This window comes from Helianthus annuus, chromosome 14, assembly GCF_002127325.2.
Source record: "Helianthus annuus cultivar XRQ/B chromosome 14, HanXRQr2.0-SUNRISE, whole genome shotgun sequence".
NCBI lineage: Eukaryota > Viridiplantae > Streptophyta > Magnoliopsida > Asterales > Asteraceae > Helianthus > Helianthus annuus.
Genome location: NC_035446.2, coordinates 113,402,908 through 113,415,947, shown reverse-complemented (window position 1 = coordinate 113,415,947; position 13,040 = coordinate 113,402,908). Strand labels below are relative to the sequence as shown.

Below are 13,040 nucleotides of genomic sequence, written 5' to 3'. Positions count from 1 at the left end.
TTCAAAGGTTTCATTTTTCACCTGTGGTTCTAAAAAGATTTCATCGTTGCCATTTTAGTCTACTGGGTTAACTTCAACCATTTTTTCTATTAATGAGAAGAACAATTTGGTCATTTTATATGTAATTCTGTTAACTAGAAGGGCAATTGGCCCTATAAAATGGTCGAACTGACCTTCTCGTTAAAAGAAAAAATGGACAGAATTAACCCAGTGGACTAAAATGACAACGGTGAAATTTTTTGGATTCATAAACAAAACATGAAACCTTTGAACTAAATTGTCAAAATAACCCAAACCACATGAATAAATTTACATTTAACTCAAATATAAATCATGGAATAGATCTCCAAACCATCTCAAAGCTCAACGCCATTCAACTTTCATTCATACTTAAAAATCCTCTAGTCACCCTGACATACAATTGAAGATGGCACAAATCGCGGAGGGTAACTACTAGCCACGGCAGCAGCAAGAGGAAATCAACGACATTTCCGGAAACTTCACAAGTTTGCCGATCTCTCATTGAAGGTATATCTGTAGACTAATTAGGAGTGAATTTTTAGCTTTACACCAAATTTACCATTGGTTAAGAGACCGTTTAAAACAGTCAACTTAGGCCAAAATTGTCTCAGAGTTTATTTTTGTAGACTAACAAGAACAGGATTGTAATTTTAAGAATATTGAAAATACCGTATGAATTCGTTTTTTTCGAATAGGATGTACGTTCCAGTGTAATCAGTTCTAAAATCTCTCAAGATCCCAAAATTTGCGGACCAGTTATGTCCTCCAATAACCAACTCTATTATCTTTATTAAAATTAGATATTATCCATAAAAAGGAAACATCTTTGTTTTCCAAAAAAATAAATAAGTAAATGGAGAACACAACATGATTCTGTTTTGAGACTTGAGAGTTAGACGACCAATGACCAAGCCCAATATGATAATATTGTTTACGAATATCTGCCATAAAAAAACAATAATAACCTTTATCAAAGGGCAAACTGGATCTTGATTCCAGTCACATAAATGTAAGTCGCTTTGAGATTTTTTTTAATCAGATTTATGTATTATGAAGTTGTATAAATAGGACGCACAATTCAAAAGATTTTTGGGTGATAAAGAAACAGCACCCAAAATATCAAAAGTCCTATTCATAAAAACTCGATGTATGCCAATACGATGTTGATCCTTATAGTTAAATTATGTTCAATGGTGATCCTGGTTCCAATATCCATTAGTTTTTGGTAACAATGTACCATCCATAAAAAGTTCTGCATAAACCGTTATATCCGTTAACTTTTTGTACCAAACAGAAAGGTTCGGCATAAACCGTGATGGACGGTTCCGATCACAAAACTTTATTTGTTTGTTTAAAAAATTAGGCAAAGATCTTGGAGTTTTCTCAAAGAATTGAATTTCTTGTTTTAGTGGTGATAGTCAAAAGGCATAAACCACTTTTTTCGTTGTGCAAATAATACATTTTCACTCTAAATCTCCGATAAAAAATGAACGAAGAACAGGGCATTACAATAGTTCCTTTGACCGGAAAAGAAACAAGACTCAAACCACAGTCAAATCATCTTCAATATATATAACGAAAACATATAAAGAAACATAACTGATTTTCCTTTCCGAATCTACAGATAAATAGGGAAATTGTGTTATTGATTCTCCTTTCTGAATCTATATATAAAGAGGGAAATTTTTGCCTCTGTTTGCCATGTTCTTTCAAATCTCTTTGACTGCATTTTTAATCAAAAGAAATATACTTATCTATCCAGACAAACAAATGTGTTAACATAGAAAACAAAAGAGATTGAATCGATTGGAAACAATTTGAAATATTACCTTGGGGTGTGATCGTAACTATTGTTCTTGATTTACGATGGGTGTTTGGGGGGGTTTAAAAAGGGTTTTGGGGAGAAGGGCGATTGCATGGAGTTGGTGAAACAGGGGATGAAATCATTGAAAGTGTTCCTTGTGAATTCTCGTTAACGCCATTCAACAAGAAGAGAATGAAGAAAAAATTGATTCGATTATGGGCATCATCGCGTAATCAGGCACGTTTTGAAGGAGGGCATAATCGGGCACTGCTGTAAAAAAGAATTCGTTTCGAAGAAGTGCACCATTTCGTTTACGTACATGCGTCGCCTGTTGCGTTGCTTTGTTTGTGAAGCAGAGTAAATTAGTTTTGATTGTTAAGAATTGATAAAATATTAATCTAACTACTATAATAAAAGAAACTAATAAAAGCACACTTGTTATTATTCTAGACGATCTACTATTACTTAATTATAGATAATTATTATTTTATTTAAACTAGATTTATCAACTTTTATTTATTTATTAAGTTATTGTTATTGTTATGATTGTTTCTTTTGCGTTTTTTTTTAAAGGATAGATGTGTTGAAGAACTAAAATATCTCAGTTTGTTTTTAGTGTAATTTTATTTATGTAGTCGTTATCTAGAGCATAGATCACGTATTTCGTTTATATCAAGTTTTTATGTCGACATATGGATATTGATTTGATAAAAGAAAATTTACATATATTTTTTTTCAGGTTTACCTAAATTATACAATACAATATGTTAATATAGATCTGCTCATTTAACAGCGGATTAATATACAATTAATAGGTTAGAACCCTGTGTCGGGTTGCACAGATGTAATTTTATATAATAAATAATAAAAAAGATATATCTTTAAAAAACTTGTATATTGCACGTGTTGAATAAAATATTATGTCATATTTCAACAATATTTTTAGAACTGATAAATTAAGACCACTGTTATTTAAATAAAACTTGGGTTCACATCATGAGAAAGTCGATGATACAGTCTGTCTTCTAATCGATGGTTCAAATGTTTTCATATTTATAAACTTAACAAACATCACAAGTTTTGATCATACATAAAACAAAATTGTGTTTGGATATCAGAAAAGTGTTTTAAAATATCGTTTTATAATTGTTAAATCTTCGTTATTAATTATTTGATATTTTATTTACTTAACCCGTGTAATACACAGGGTTATAACCTAGTAAATTAATATATTAACTGGAAATTTGATTTTCATTAAATTTTAAGAAAGAATTGTTTCGATTAGTTTTTAATTTCCAATTTCTAGTTTTTGTTGGTATTTAATATTTTTAACTTGTTTTTTTACGTAAGATATATGTCATAATATGTTGGTAGTGATATGTGGTGTGTTAAATAAATGGGCGGAAACATTGAGGTATGTGTTTTAAATAAAATGATGGGTGAAAATAAAGAGGTATGTGTTTTAAACAAAACTAGGTTTTCTTTACGTCGCGTGTTGTCACGAAACAGAGCAAATGATAATGTAAAACAAACGTTATTTGAAAATGTAGCATGTTGTTTAGAAAGCCTAACCGTTAGAATCGGTTTAGATGATATCATCGTACCATATTACGATACCAAATAAATACATTTTTTGGAATATATATTTGTTTTTAATAAAATTTATACTGTTCGAGGGTAAAAATTAAACAAAACTACGTACTTAAGTTTAAAAAAATAACGAACATAAGTTATTAAAGAAATATCAAACTAATTGAGAAAGCTAAGATGAATTAAAAAAAAAAGAGAAAAGAATTATTAAAACAAAAATAAATGATAAAAGAAATATGGTTTTAGAAAAGAAAAAATTAAAATACGTTAAAAGCTAAAAGTAAATCTATACTATATAATAAAAGAAACCTGATTTGAGACACATGTCATTCAATGAGGGCATCAGTAATTTATAGATAAATTTTAAATTTAAAATTAAATTGAGCATCGTTTTTATTTATACTGCACTAAATATTAATATACAATAGTATTGAAATTGTTAAATATATTTAATTCATTAATGTCGAGTTGTATAAGTTTTATTAAGGTTGATGGAATCTAAGTTGATGATTCTGCCACCCTCACCTATCGGTATCAACTATTTTTCATTGGTGATAAGTCGTGTCATTAATTGAAGCTATTTTCAAATCTATAATTATTTTATATTAATTAAATAAATAATAAATTAATATTAAATCTTATCATGTTTTAATAAAATATTATTTTTAAATCTAAATTATTAATTTAATATATTTTTAAAATAAATACCTCTCTTTCCTACTTATCTTATATTAAATATATAAATAATAAATTAATATTAAATGTTATCCTAATTTATTAAAAATATAACTTTTTATTATTTGGTATACAAAATTATATTTATTCAACTCGTGTAAAATGTTGGGTTTTTAAAAATAATTTTTTATTATTTACTATTCAAAGTTCAATTTTATAACCCGTATAATACACAAAGTTTTTAAAGATATAACTTTTTATCATTTGCTATGTAAAATTAGAACACGTGTAATACACAAGGTTTTTTAAGGATATAATTTTTTTTATCATTTGTTAGATTTTTCAACCCGGCTATACATGGGTTTTTTAAAGATACGACGTTTTTAGTATTTAATATACAAAATTACATTTACTTAATCTGTGTAATACACATGGTTTTTAAAGATATAACTCATTTTTAGATCTATTCAACATGTGTAATATACAGGGTTTCTAATGATGTAATTTTTTATTATTTGGTAGATTTATTCAACCCGATTATACACATGTTTTTTTTAAAGATACGACGTTTTTAGTATTTAGTATACAAAATTACATTTATTTAATCTGTGTAATACATATGTTTTTTAAAGATATAATTTTTTAATTATTTGATATATAAAATTACATTTATTTAACCCGTACAATATACGGGGTTCATAAACATATAACTTTTTATTATTAAATATATAAAACTATATTTATTCAACCCGTGTGATACACGGGGTTCTAACCTAGTATAATAATAAAAGGAAAAACTAAAAATATGTTAAAAGTAATTATATAAAATAATATATTGATATAATAAAATATCAAAAAGCTACATATCATTTTAAAATTAAAATTACTATTCATGGTACTTCGTAAACAATATATATAAAACTAGGTTGGTTGCCCGCGCGTTGCAGCGATACCTTACCGCGAGCATTCAATCGGTATTGGTTCGGTTTGTTAAGGTACGAGTCCGATACATGCACTCAACATAGAAATCAACACGCGTTTAACATCAATCGAAAAACGATAAAAACAAACACCGGTAAACCAATGTTGTTCAAACGGTTCAGATTATCACATCAGGGTACTGGTACTAATATTCTAATATCGTTGCAAACAGAGTTGTATAAATGAAAATTCATCAAAACCGTAAATCATAAAAATGAATATATAGGTACCAATACCGATGTTGTTCGGTACGGTATGATAGCGATATGGTGTAAGTTTATCCAAAGATATAAACAAATAAATATTGGTGCCGATTTCGATGTTGTTCGGACTGTTCCAGGTTGGTTCACTATCGTAGCGGCATGTTATCTGTTATCAAACAGAAAACCATAAAAGTGAGTATAGGTACATGTACTGATGTTGTTCAGTATGGTATGGTAGCGATCTTGTGTTAGTTTATCGAAAGCAAAGACAATAAAAATAAATATCGGCACCGTTACAAATGTTGTTCGACCGTTTTAGTTCGTTTTGGTACAGTTGAAACTCAATATCCGTTTTCAATAAAATATACATCTTATTTCGGTTTCATACGATAGAAGCACAGTATCCGTTTTCAATAAAATTTACATCACAATGTTGCAAAAAAAAACATAGAATGCAAGAAACTAAATTAAATGAAAGAATAAATATTACTAAAAAGTAAATAAATACCTAAAAATAATAAATTACAATTCATCGGTTCCGATTTGGTTTAGTACGATAACGACATGGTATTCATATGTAATGTTGAAAAAACATAGTTACAAACAGAGTTAGATTTTTTAATATTAACTTACTAATTATTAAAAAAATAAACGCAAACTAAATGATAAAGTATTGTAAAAAAACTTAACAAATAAATGTTATCGTACCTTTTTAGAAACTCAAAATAGATCAAATATTTAAAATCAAAATAGACCAAATATTAAAAATGAAAATAGATCAACTTAAATAAACAAATTGAAAATCAAAAGTAAAAACACTGAGCTTTTAGAATTCATATGTATAATAAAAACACTGTTCATGAGCTTTTAGAATTCATATGTACTAGTAACCAACAACGGTTTTACCGGTACCGATTTAGATCAACATCGGATCGGTTTGTCATGACACGGTAAGAAGATCGATAAAAGCATAAGAACAAATATCAATACATATGTTATTTTTAAAAGTATCGATTATGTTAGTTATAGTAAAGAAACAGAAAAATCAATTATATATATAACTTATTTATAATTGGACGAAAAATATATAACTTATAGTTGAACTAAATATAAAAATTTGGTTTAATATATTTAGAGAATTAAACACTTCACCACATCCAAACAATGAACCCATATCAAACCCTCAATCAATCAAAGAGCTAGAATAGATTTTTATATGAGATGAACCTGGGCTGCAGAAATCTTTAATTATTAATTGAGTTTTTATACATGAAGAGTATGTATTCATATATAAGAGTGAGATTCCCCCGCATAATGCGACGGGTGTCGCTGCCTTACCAAATCGAATTGAAATCGACTAAACAACATATGTATCAGTACCTACTTTTATTTTTATGTTTTTGCTTTCGCTAAACTGACACCATATCGCTATTATATTGTACCAAACCGAACCGAACAACATTGGCACCGGTATGTATTCATTTTCATGGTTTTATGTTTGATAAACTGACACCGTATCTCTACCGTATCGTAGCTAACAACATCGGTACCAGTACGGTGATAACCCGAAACAATCGATGTCGTTCGAACAACATCGGTGCTGGTGACGATACCGGTGTTCGTTTTTATCAAAGATGTAAATCACGTATTGTTTTCTATACCATATATTTATATCGTATCAGTACCATAACAAACCATTAATAAAACCAAAGTAAACAATAAACAAATATTACTTAAAAATAAAAATATACACTTTAAAATTATAAAGTACTATTCATCGAGACTTTGGATTCATATAGATAACTAGGTTATTTTATCGCGCGTTGCGGCGATACATTACCGCGAGTATTGGATTGGTATCAGTTCAGTTCATTATAGTATTGATACGATACATGCATTTCATACAGAAAGCAACACGTGTTTTATATTAACCGAAAACCATAAAAACAAACAAATGTATCTACACCGATGGTGTTCGAACGATATCGATTGATTCAGATTACCAAAGTATTGGTATCGATATTTATTTATCGTCACATACAGAGTTGCCTTAACGAAAAATTATCGAAACCATAAACCATAAAAATGAATACAGGTCATACGGATGTCAATATGTACACGGTGTTAGCTTATTGAAAGCAAAACAATAAAAATAGATACCAATACTGAAATCAATTTTGTTCGTCCAGTTGTAGCTCCATTCACTACGGTAGCGGCATAATATTCGTTATCCGACAATAAACCATAAAAATGAGTACATGTACCGGTAACGATGTTGCTCGGCTCGGTTGGTTACGTTATGATAACGCGATGGTGCTTTACAAATGTTGTTCAATCATTTCGGTTCGTTTGGTATGTTAACAACCCAATGGCCGTTATCAAAAATAATTTTTTTATCGTGATGTTGACAAAAAATAAACACAAAACGCAAGTTATTAGAAAAAAATAAATAAATGATGAATAAAATATTCTAAAAAAGTAAATAAGTACATCACAATAACAAACTACAATTCATCAACGGTTTTGGTTTGTTTGGTTTGATACAACAGCGACACGGTATCCATTTGTATTGCAATATTGTAAAAAAAAATATAGTTGCAGGTTTAAATTTTTAAAAATTAAGGAAGCAAGTTATTACAAAATATTAAATTGAATGATTTATGAAATATTAAAAAAATGCTGGAAAACAGATATAAACAATAAATAAACTATTTAAAATATTAAAATAAAATATATGATCACTATGAAAAATAGATATAAACAATAAATAAACAATTTATAATATTAAAATAAAATACAAAATCACTATTCATGATGAATTTCAATTCATATGTATAATGTATAATGGTGTATGTTAAACAAATGGGTGTAAACAAAGGAAGATGTGTTTTAAACAAAAGGGTGTGTGTAAACAAAGGGGTATGTTTTTTAAATAAAAGAGTAGGTGTAAACAAAGGGGTATGTGTTTCAAATAAAAGGTTGCATGTTACTTTTTGTATAGGTATATATAATTAGGAGTGAATTTTTAGTTTTCACAAATTTTAGAGTTTAGTTCGGGCGTCGGCGGTGATGTTGCCAACGATTATTATAGTGTGGGTGGACTGCTGTAGAAGAAGAAAGGCTGATCGAAAATGGTGGGGTTTTGTTTTGGTCAGTGAAGATGGTGATGAACTGATGGTGATGGTTTCAGGCGGGATTTAAAAGCATCTCCAACGCACCCGTCCGGTGCGTTGGTTTGAAAAAAGAACGACAACAACACAAGCGGACGAGGGCGATGGATGGCAGTGACATGGCAGTCCGGATGGAGGTAGTCCGCTCCAGCGGACTGGTCTGTTTTGCTTTGTCTGGTCCCGCCTACAAAATTCAAATGGTAATAAAGGTCTTTTTTTGGAAGATTGCTGAAGATGAAGGGGGTGTTTGGGTTAGCTTATTTTGGAGCAACTTATGACTTATTGACTTATAAAAGTTAATAAGTTATTTTTTTAGTGTTTGGGTTAGCTTATTTTGAAGGATTTTGTGTGTTGAGAAGTCATTTTTAAGAAGTCAGAATTTCTAACTTCTCACTTATGATTTATATAAGTTAATAAGCCATTTTTTAAAAGGAATCCCAAACACCCACGGAGACTTGGTTGAAATAGATGGGGATCTACTTGTTAGGTTGAAGAAGATGTTGAAGATGAAGAATTTTAGGGTGAAGAGGACTTTTTTTTATTTTATATTTTTATATTTCATTTAGGACCCTTGAATTTTACTTAAAATACAATTTAAGGTTTAAAGTTATAAAATCATAACTAACGAGTTTAAGTCAATCCTTTCGATGCGGCGGGTTTATAAATGAAATGATCTCAATTTATTAATGATGCAAATTCTAATTCAATTTAGACACTTGATATTATTTTACATTAATTGTTATCATGGTGTAGCTATAATCAAAATTGACACAATAATACCATTATATCATGACAATGAAAATCACATTTCAAATAATAACAATTATTGAGATATACAGTCGAACCAATACAAATTCTCATATAGAAGTATTCACATAAGATTCATCATTACTTAACTACAATTTCATAATTTAAACCATTAGTTGGAAAACTTGCTCAAATGCAATGATTATGTGCTGGTGAAGTAGGTTAATATACTAATATACAAAGGGTCCTTGATTGACTCAAAAATTCTAGTTCTCTGAGAGTAAACCAAGGTAAATCAAAAAAAGAATCAATCTTCAAAGTTTGTAAACAATTGATCCATCAGGAAATTCAAGTTTAGAAATCAGAACCGCGTGTTGTGGTGGAGCTATTAAACTGTTAAATTGAAGGAAAATAGATGTAAAAGCATTAAACACGCATGTTGTGGCGTTTAACTTGAAAAATGTAGAACAATTAAGCCAAAAAAAAATAGACTAAAATTGATATATGAACGTAATCATTAATAGTAAAATCATATTTCTTTTATTCATCAAATTTACTCAATTACCCCCTATAATATACTTTTTCTTTTATTGTGTTGAAGTATGTTCACGGGCGGACCTAGGTGAATCTATGGGTGGGCGGGCACACCCCATGAATTTTTTGTTACTTTAAGCATATATGCGACCTAATCTTGAGCACTCCCCATGAAATTTTCACTCCGCCCCTCATAAGCTTGCTAACAAAAGAATGGTTAAAGCAAAGTGTGTGGGTAAGCTAAAGGAACAAGAAAAGATGTAAACAGGGCTCACCTGAACAGACGTGAGGAGTTAAGGAAGATGAGTAGGTTTATTATATAAATTAAAATTATTTATAATAAGAGTATTTTCATAATCAAACATATTAACTAAAAAGGTTTGTTCCAAACCACAAAGAGTAAGACGTATGTCTCTTGTCACCTTTTCAAATACTAAACTTTTTATTTTTATGAAGTTATCATATTTTACTTATCTACTTATATATTCTTCATAACATTTCTTTCTTATATACGTATATTCTTTATAACATTTCTTTTCAAAATAATGCTCGATAATTAATAAAGAGAAACTCAAACTAAGTGTCTTTATTTATTAAACCCATTAAATATAAGCTAAAGTAATAATAAAAACTATAAATAAGAATTAGAACTATAAGAAGAACAAATTGTTTGTAAAGAGGTAACCAATTCATGCTAGCGAATATAAAAAAGATATATTCCTACTCTATGATTAGGTGGGGATGGTGTCGTGTTGAGCGTTAGGCGGCGGCTAGGTGGTTGTGCTGCGGTTGCGATGGCAATTGCAACGGTGGTGTTGCTGGTTTCGTGGTGGTGGAAAAGATATGGCAGAGCGAAGGAGCGATTTAGGATTTCTCTAGAAATAGATAAAATGGTAGAAAGAAATAGAGTTGGTACACGACACCATACATCACCACCTTAGAATTCCCCTTCGACAACATACTCCCCCGACGAAGACCTACTTAGAGCAACATACTCACCACCTTAATCGCCGAAAAGCCTTCTTTGCAATCCCAAATAATCTTTGAATTTAATTACTTTCCCTCAACCATAGCTTCTACTGGATAGTGAGTTGAGGGTAGTTTCGTCGGGAAAGGCAGAACTCACCGGAGAGCGGATGATCATACGAGCTTTGTGTGTTAGAGATTGAATTTTTAGTTTTATGTTGTCTTCCAAGATTTGTACTCGACTGTTGTGTAACCCAAGTAAATAGAACATGTCGTGGAAAGAACTTGTGCAGAAGACCTACTTAGAGCAATATAGGTTGTAAATCGTCAACAGTAATTACTACATACTCACATAGCAAACTTGCTAATCGAAGAGGCGAGATACGTCATGCATCTCTTTGTAGACGATGCCACTTGGAAAACGGATGCGATAGGGATGGTAGCAGTGGATGGTTTTCCATGGGGAATAGCAACGGTAAAAACTCTTGAATGTTTCCGGCTAGGGGAAATGCACTGTGTGGTGTGCAAGCATATAAAAACAAAACATGTATGGCCAATGTTGAAAACAAAGAAACTATACTGTTCCTCGACATGTTGTAAATTAATATATGTTCTAGTAGGATTCCTGTGCGATTCGTTGTGGGCCTTTATTCATTATTGGTCGGCCTGGTTCATTATAGTACCAGTACGATACTGGCACTCGGTATAACAATCGTTGCCAATCGAATACCTATACGGTACCGGTGTTATTCGGTCTGTTACGATACCGGTATCGTACAGACACTCGCTATAGCTTACGATACCAAAAAAATACTTTATTGCGAATATAACTTCGTGTTCAATGAATTTTATATCGACGCTTCGAGAAAACTATAAAAACCAATATGGTGTCGTTACCAATGTTGTTTGGTCGGTATATATTCGGTTTGTGATGATAAAAAATCAACTATATATGTTGTTCCAATAGATTTTTTATTTAATCGTACATAATAATAAGCACATGATTACGCTAATAAAAAACTATAGCGGTATTATACGGTACGCCTAGGGCTCAAATTCGTTTTCGGAAGACGGTCATCAAGCGGGTGGTTGAATTCCGTTCTTTACAATTCTGATCATGCATGACGCATTGATTGGATTGTTCTTGTTAAGTTTTTAACACCAGTCGCATTAAGCGGCCAAGAGGCTGCGATTCGGGTTAAGAAGAAGGAAACAAATCTGAGAAGTTTGTATTTTGGTTTGAAGAAACAATCGCGAATCAGAGAAGTTTGGGTTGTTTGAATTTTGCAAAAGAGACAAAATCTGAGAAGTTTTGGGGTCCATTTTACCGCAAAGAAAAAACGCAGCCAAGAGGGTTATTAAGAAAAGTCAGAAAACCGTGCGGAGAATCACGATAAGAGAAGTCGAAATTACGTCGGTTCGCAAATTCCAGGTTCTACATTATGTTTTTTTGGAATTTATATAAGGTTTAGAAATTGGTTTGATTCTTTTAGAAAGTTAGTGTGAATTTTGGAATCACAGACTTCGGTTTTAGGAGAAAACCTAAGTATAGAAAGTGGAAATCGTTGGGAAAGAATTTATGGCGGATTCAGGAGAAGCCCCTCTGTCAAATGCGGTAGTAATTAAAGAGAGTAGTTCGTTCTCCCAGTTTCAATGTCCTATCTTAAAGTCTACAAATTATATGGTATGGGAAATCAGTATAAAAACCATTTTGAGGGCAAACGGATTATGGGAAATGATAGAACCAAAGGAAACTACGCAAGCGGATGAAAAGAAGGATATGACGGATACCGCTTACTTATATCAAGCACTACCGGAAGATATGATAATAGAAGTTCCAAGAGTGCAAAAGAAATTTGGGATGCATTAAAGACAAGACACGTCGGTGCAGATCGAGGGCAGAAGGCACGTCTTCAAACACTCAAAACAGAGTTTGAGATGTTAAAAATGAAGGAGGAAGACACTATCAATTCGTTCACTGCAAGACTAAATAGTATTATCACGAGGGAAAGTAGTCTTGGATCAACTTTTGACCAGCCAATATTAGTACAGAAACTTCTAAGTTATGTACCGAGAAGGTTCGTTCAAATTGTTGCAACCATTGAACAATTCGCCGATCTAGAAACAACGACGCTAGATGAGACAATTGGAATATTGAAAGCCTATGAAAAAAGGACCGGTTTGGTAGATGAAAACCTGATATATAATTAAGAGAAACTTATGTATACACGACGCGACAAGAACTATGGTCGTGGAAGGTGTTTTGGGAACAATGGACAAGGAAGGTTGAATTCATCACAAGGCAAGTGCCATGATGGAAAGTTCAGACAAGAAGAAGGTGATAAAGAA

General features: G+C 31.1%; 1 protein-coding gene and 1 long non-coding RNA gene across 2 annotated transcripts in view; one reads left to right on the top strand and one right to left on the bottom strand.

Annotated features, from left to right (window-relative positions):
• Positions 1–362: 362 nt before the first annotated feature.
• LOC110909066 overlaps positions 363–13,040 on the top strand; it is a 129,913-nt gene continuing 117,235 nt past the window's right edge. The window contains exon 1 of the mRNA XM_035982663.1: positions 363–528. The gene's annotated coding sequence lies outside the window, so the exon portion shown is untranslated. The remainder of the gene's footprint in view (positions 529–13,040) is intronic.
• LOC110909060 lies at positions 1,487–2,203 on the bottom strand. Its single transcript, XR_002575100.2, has 2 exons — positions 1,851–2,203; positions 1,487–1,744 (listed from the first exon to the last, which is right to left on the bottom strand). It is a non-coding gene; the product is annotated as an uncharacterized LOC110909060 (long non-coding RNA).